General features: G+C 44.2%; 6 non-coding genes and 2 pseudogenes across 6 annotated transcripts; all 8 read right to left on the reverse strand.

The window, feature by feature from the left end:
- Positions 1 to 663: 663 nt before the first annotated feature.
- LOC142510764 (5S ribosomal RNA) lies at positions 664 to 785 on the reverse strand (annotated as a pseudogene).
- Positions 786 to 1,353: 568 nt separating this feature from the next.
- Positions 1,354 to 1,471, reverse strand: LOC142512307 (5S ribosomal RNA; annotated as a pseudogene).
- A 925-nt stretch (positions 1,472 to 2,396) lies between these two features.
- LOC142514945 (5S ribosomal RNA) lies at positions 2,397 to 2,515 on the reverse strand. Its single transcript, XR_012810816.1, has one exon. It is a non-coding gene; the product is annotated as a 5S ribosomal RNA (ribosomal RNA).
- A 683-nt stretch (positions 2,516 to 3,198) lies between these two features.
- Positions 3,199 to 3,319, reverse strand: LOC142516554 (5S ribosomal RNA). Its single transcript, XR_012812342.1, has one exon. It is a non-coding gene; the product is annotated as a 5S ribosomal RNA (ribosomal RNA).
- Positions 3,320 to 4,002: 683 nt separating this feature from the next.
- Positions 4,003 to 4,123, reverse strand: LOC142517108 (5S ribosomal RNA). The gene has a single exon (XR_012812868.1). It is a non-coding gene; the product is annotated as a 5S ribosomal RNA (ribosomal RNA).
- Positions 4,124 to 4,805: 682 nt separating this feature from the next.
- Positions 4,806 to 4,924, reverse strand: LOC142508318 (5S ribosomal RNA). The gene has a single exon (XR_012806538.1). It is a non-coding gene; the product is annotated as a 5S ribosomal RNA (ribosomal RNA).
- A 679-nt stretch (positions 4,925 to 5,603) lies between these two features.
- LOC142514197 (5S ribosomal RNA) lies at positions 5,604 to 5,724 on the reverse strand. The gene has a single exon (XR_012810103.1). It is a non-coding gene; the product is annotated as a 5S ribosomal RNA (ribosomal RNA).
- Positions 5,725 to 6,409: 685 nt separating this feature from the next.
- Positions 6,410 to 6,525, reverse strand: LOC142507808 (5S ribosomal RNA). The gene has a single exon (XR_012806052.1). It is a non-coding gene; the product is annotated as a 5S ribosomal RNA (ribosomal RNA).
- Between the last annotated feature and the right edge of the window lie 205 nt (positions 6,526 to 6,730).

Here is a 6,730-nt window from a genome sequence, read left to right on the forward strand (position 1 = left end):
TTATATCTCTCGAGTACGTGTGAAGCGGGCGACGATGGACAACACGCGGCACCGCTCTCGCCCAATCAGAACCATGAAATTAAGCGTTCTAGCGCGATAGCAGAGCTAGGACGGGTGACCTCCCTGGGAAGTCCTCGTGCAGCGACCGTTTACGTAAATTATAGCTAAAACAGTCGAAATAATTGTTTTTAATGAGTTAAACGTCTCCGGAGTAATCTGCGTCATATCCTTTTCCGCACGGAACCGGCTCACGACAACAAAAATCGCTAAATGTTCCCAAAAAATAGAAAAAAAAATAAGAAGAAGAAAATAGCGAATGTAAAGCTATTATTATGCCTGGGATACGATAAAATTGAACCGGAATCGAATTTCGAATTTTCTAAGCGGATTTCTTGAGGAAACAGAAGCTTAACAGAAGCGGAAAATCGCAAATTAGAGGGTCTTAGAGAAGGAATTCGGCTAAAATCTCGTCAGCTCATTGCGGAGCAATGAGTCTCATTTTTTTGCCCGTTTACTATCAAATTAGCCTACAATTTTGTCCAAATCCGGCAGTGCCCGAGCTACGTTGATTTCACATGTCCTATCTGGTCCCGATCGAGATTCAGATGATTTGAGCAGAAAATCGTCTGTCAACAAGTAATCAAAAATAGAAAAACACGAAAAGGGGTTCAACACGAGGACTTCCCAGGGGGTCACCCATCCTACTAGTACTGCTCTCGCCCAAGCACGCTTAACGTTGAAGTTCTGATGGGATCCGGTGCATTAGTGCTGGTATGATCGCACCAGACATAGAGTGCGATTTTTATTCTTATATATTTCGAGTACGTGTGGAGCGTGCGACGATGGACAACACGCGGCACTGCTCTCGCCCAATCAGAACCATGAAGTTAAGCGTTCTGACGCGATGGCAAAGCGAGGATGGGTGACCTTCCTGGGAAGTCCTCGTGCCGCGATCGTATACGTAAATTATGGCTAAAACAGTCGAAATAATTGTTTTTAATGAGTTAACCGTCTCCGGAGTAATCTGCGACATACCCTTCCGCACAAAACCAGCTCACGGCAACAAAAATCGTTAAATGTTCCCAGAAAATAGAAAAAAAATAAGAAGAAGAAAACAGCGAATGTAAAGCTATTATTATGCATGAGATACGAGAAAATGGAACAGGAATCGAATTTCGAACTTCCTAAGCGGATTTCTCGATGAAACGGAAGCTTAAATGAAGAGGAAAATCGTAAATTAGAGGGCTTCAGAGAAGAAATTCGGCTAAAATCTCGATCCGCAATAAGCCTCGTTCGTTGCCCGTTTACAATCAAATTAGGCTACAATTTTGTCCAACACGAAAATAACGAAAAGGGGAGCAACACGAGGACTTCCCAGGGGTCACCCATCCTTGCACTGCTCTTGCCCAAGCACGCTTAACTTCGGAGTTATGATGGGATCCGGTGCATTATTGCTTGTATGATCGCACCCGACATTGAGTGGAATGTTTATTCTTGTATCTCCTGAGTACGTGTGGAGCGGGCGGCGAGGGACAACACGCGGCACTGCACTCGCCCAATCAGAACCATGAAGTTTGCGTTCTGGCGCGATGGCAGAGCTAGGATGGGTGACCTCCCATGGGAATTCCTCGTGTCGGGACCGTTTACGTAAATTATGGCTAAAACAGTAGAAATAATTGTTTTTAATGAGTTAACTGTCTTCGGAGTAATATGCGTCATACCCTTCCACACAGAACCGGCTCACGGCAACAAAAATCGCTAAATGTTCCCAGAAAATAGAAAAAAAAAATAAGAAGAAGAAAATATCGAATGTAAAGCTATTATTATGCCTGAGATAGGATAAAATGGAACAGGAATCGAATTTCAAACTTTCTAAGAAGATTTCTCGAGGAAGCGGAAGTTTAACAGAATCGGAAAATCGCAAATTAAAGGGTCTTAGAGAAGGAATTCGGCTAAAATCTCGCCATCTCATTGCGGAGTAATGTGTCTCGTTCGTTTGCCCGTTTACAATCAAATTAGGAAATAATTTTGTAACACGAGGACTTCGCAGGGGGACACCCATATTATGTCTGAGATACGATAAAATGGAACAAGAATCGAATTTAGAACTTCCTAAGCGGATTTCTCGAGGAAACAGAAGCTTAACAGAAGCGGAAAATCGCAAATTAGAGGGTCTTAGAGAAGGAATTCGGCTAAAATCTCGCCAGCTCATTGCGTAGTAATGAGTCTCGTCCGTTTGCCCGTTTACAATCAAATTAGCCTACAATTTTGTCCAAATCCGGCAGTGCCCGAGCTACTTTCATTTCACATGTCTTATCTTGTCTCGATCGAGATTCAGATGATTTGAGCCGAAAATCGTCTGTCAACAAGTAATCAAAAATAGAAAAACACGAAAAGGGGTGCAACACGAGGACTTCCCAGGGGGTCACCCATCCTAGTACTGCTCTCGCCAAAGCACGCTTAACTTCGGAGTTCTGATGGGATCCGTTGCATTAGTGCTGGTATGATCGCACACGATATTGAGTGGGATGTTTATTCTTATATCCCTCGAGCACGTGTGGAGCGGGCGGCGATGGACAACACGCGGCACTGCTCTCGCCCAATCATAACCATGAAGTTAAGCGTTCTGGCGCGATGGCAGAGCTTGGATGGGTGACCACTCAGGGAAGATCTCGTGTCGCGACCGTTTACGTAAATTATGGATAAAACAGTCGAAATAATTGTTTTTAATGAGTTAATCGTCTCAGGAGTAATCTGCGTCATACCCTACCGCACAGAACCGGCTCACGACAACAAAAATCGATAAATGTTCCCAGAAAAAAGAAAAAAAATAAGAAGAAGGAAATAACGAATGTAAAGCAATTATTATGCCTGGGATACGATAAAATGGAACCGGAATCGAATTTCGAACTTCCTAAGCGGATTTCTCGAGGAAACGAAAGCTTAACAGAAGCGGTAAATCGCAAATTAGAGGGTCTTAGAGAAGGAATTCGGCTAAAATCTCGTCAGCTCATTGCGTAGTAATGAGTCTCGTCCGTTTGCCCGTTTACAATCAAATTAGCCTACAATTTTGTCCAAATCCGGCAATGCCCGAGCTACTTTCATTTAACATGTCTTATCTGGTCCCGATCGAGATTCAGATGATTTGAGCCGAAAATCGTCTGTCAACAAGTAATCAAAAATAGAAAAACACGAAAAGGGGTGCAACAAGAGGACTTCCCAGGGGGTCACCCATCCTAGTACTGCGCTTTCGCCCAAGCACGCTTAACTTCGGAGTTCTGATGGGATCCGGTGCATTAGTGCTGGTATGATCGCACCCGACATTGAGTGGGATGTTTATTCTTATATCCCTCGAGTACGTGTGGAGCGGGCGGCGATGGACAACACGCGGCACTGCTCTCGCCCAATCATAACCATGAAGTTAAGCGTTCTGGCGCGATGGCAGAGCTAGGATGGGTGACCTCCCTGGGAAGACCTCGTATCGCAACCGTTTTCGTAAATTATGGATAAAACAGTCGAAATAATTGTTTTTAATCAGTTAACCGTCTCCGGAGTAATCTGCGTCATACCCTTCCGCACTGAACCGGCTCACGACAACAAAAATCGATAAATGTTCCCAGAAAATAGGAAAAAAATAAGAAGAAGGAAATAACGAATGTAAAGTTATTATTATGCCTCGGATACGATAAAATGGAACTGGAATCGAATTTCGAACTTCCTATGCGGATTTCTCGAGGAAACGAAAGCTTAACAGAAGCGGTAAATCGCAAATTAGAGGGTCTTAGAGAAGGAATTCGGTTAAAATCTCGTCAGCTCATTGCGTAGTAATGAGTCTCGTCAGTTTGCCCGTTTACAATCAAATTAGCCTACAATTTTGTCCAAATCTGGCAGTGCCCGAGCTACTTTCATTTAACATGTCTTATCTGGTCCTGATCGAGATTCAGATTATTTGAGCCGAAAATCGTCTGTCAACAAGTAATCAAAAATAGAAAAACACAAAAAGGGGTGCAACATGAGGACTTCCCAGGGGGTCACCCATCCTAGTACATCGCTTTCGCCCAAGCACGCTTAACTTCGGAGTTCTGATGGGATCCGGTGCATTAGTGCTGGTATGATCGCACCCGACTTTGAGTGGGATGTTTATTCTTATATCCCTCGAGTACGTGTGGAGCGGGCGGCGATGGACAACACACGGCACTGCTCTCGCCCAATCATAACCATGAAGTTAAGCGTTCTGGCGCGACGGCAGAGCTAGGATGGGTGACCTCCCTGGGAAGACCTCGTATCGCGACCGTTTACGTAAATTATGGATAAAAAAGTCGAAATAATTATTTTTAATGAGTTAACCGTCTCTGGAGTAATCTGCGTCATACCCTTCCGCACAGAACCGGCTCACGAAAACAAAAATCGATAAATGTTCCTAGAAAATAGAAAAAAATAAGAAGAAGGAAATAACGAATGTAAAGCTATTATTATGCCTTGGATACGATAAAATGGAACCGGAATCGAATTTTGAACTTCCTAAGCGGATTTCTCGAGAAAACAAAAGCTTAACAGAAGCGGTAAATCGCAAATTAAAGGGGTCTTAGAGAAGGAATTCGGCTAAAATCTCGTCAGCTCATTGCTTGTAATGAGTCTCGTCCGTTTGCCCGTTTACAATCAAATTAGCCTACAATTTTGTCCAAATCCGGCAGTGCCCGAGCTACTTTCATTTCACATGTCTTATCTGGTCTCGATCGAGATTCAGATGATTTGAGCCGAAACTCGTCTGTCAACAAGTAATCAGAAATAGAAAAACACGAAAAGGGGTGCAACACGAGGACTTCCCAGGGGGTCACCCATCCTAGTACTGCTCTCGCCCAAGCACGCTTATCTTCGGAGTTCTGATGGGATCCGGTGCATTAGTGCTGGTATGATCGCACCCGACATTGAGTGGGATGTTTATTCTTATATCCCTTGAGTACGTGTGGAGCGGGCGGCGATGGACAACACGCGGCACTGCTCTCGCCCAATCAAAACCATGAAGTTAAGCGTTATGGCGCGATGGCAGAGATAGGATGGGTGACCTCCCTAAAAAGACCTCGTGTCGCGACCGTTTACGTAAATTATAGATAAAACAGTCGAAATAATTGTTTTTAATGAGTTGACCGTCTCCGGAGTAATCTGCGTCATACCCTTCCGCACAGAACCGGCTCACGACAACAAAAATCGATAAATGTTCCCAGAAAATAAAAAAAAATAAGAAGAAGGAAATAAGGAATGTAAAGCTATTATTATTCTTAGGATACGATAAAATGGAACCAGAATCGAATTTCGAACTTCCTAAGCGGATTTCTCGAGGAAACGAAAGCTTAACAGAAGCGGTAAATCGCAAATTAGAGAGTCTTAGAGAAGGAATTCGGCTAAAATCTCGTCAGCTCATTGCGTAGTAATGAGTCTCGTCCGTTTGCCCGTTTACAATCAAATTAGCCTACAATTTTGTCCAAATCCGGCAGTGCCCGAGCTACTTTCATCTAACATGTCTTATCTGGTCCCGATCGAGATTCAGATGATTTGAGCCGAAAATCGTCTGTCAACAAGTAATCAAAAATAGAAAACACGAAAGGGTGCAACACGAGGACTTCCCAGGGGGTCACCCATCCTAGTACTGCGCTTTCGCCCAAGCACGCTTAACTTCGGAGTTCTGATGGGATCCGGTGCTTTAGTGCTGGTATGATCGCACCCGACATTGAGTGGGATGTTTATTCTTATATCCCTCGAGTACGTGTGGAGCGGGCGGCGATGGACAACACGCGGCACTGCTCTCGCCCAATCATAACCATGAAGTTAAGCGTTCTGGCGCGATGGCAGAGCTAGGATGGGTGACCTCCCTGGGAAGATCTCGTATCGCGACCGTTTACGTAAATTATGGATAAAACAGTCGAAATAATTGTTTTTAATGAGTTAACCATCTCCGGAGTAATCTGCGTCATACCCTTCCGCACAGAACCGGCTCAAGACAACAAAAATCGATAAATGTTCCCAGAAAATAGAAAAAAATAAGAAGAAGGAAATAACGAATGTAAAGCTATTATTATGCCTCGGATACGATAAACATGGAAACCGGAATCGAATTTCGAACTTCCTAAGGCGATTTCTCGAGGGAAACGAAAGCTTAACAGAAGCTGTGTAAATCGCAAATTAGAGGGTCTTAGAGAAGGAATTACGGCTAAAATCCTGCAGCTCATTGCGTAGTAATGAGCTCGGTTCGGTTGCCCGTTTACAATCAAATTAGCCTACAATTTTGTCCCAATCCGCAGTGCCCGAGCTACTTCATTTCACATGCTTATCTGGTCCCGATCGAGATTCAGATGATTGAGCCGAAAATCGTCTGTCAACAAGTAATCAAAAAAAGAAAAACACGGAAAAAAGGGTGCAACACGAGGACTTCCCAGGGGGTCACCCATCCTAGTACTGTCTCGCCCAAGCACTTAACTTCGGAGTTCTGATGGGATCCGGTGCATTAGTGCTTGTATGATCGCACCCGTCATTGAGGGGATGTTTATTCTTATATCCCTCGAGTACGGTGTGGAGCGCAAGCGGCGATGGACAAAACCAGGGCTGTCGCCCAATCAGAACCATGAAGTTAAGCGTTCTGGTGCGATGGCAGAGCTAGATGGGTGGACCTAGCTGGGAAGCCTCGTGTCGCAACCGTTTACGTAAATTATGGATAAAACGTCGAAATAATTGT

The sequence above is a fragment of the Primulina tabacum genome, chromosome 10, assembly GCF_025594145.1.
Source record: "Primulina tabacum isolate GXHZ01 chromosome 10, ASM2559414v2, whole genome shotgun sequence".
Taxonomy (NCBI): Eukaryota; Viridiplantae; Streptophyta; class Magnoliopsida; order Lamiales; family Gesneriaceae; genus Primulina; species Primulina tabacum.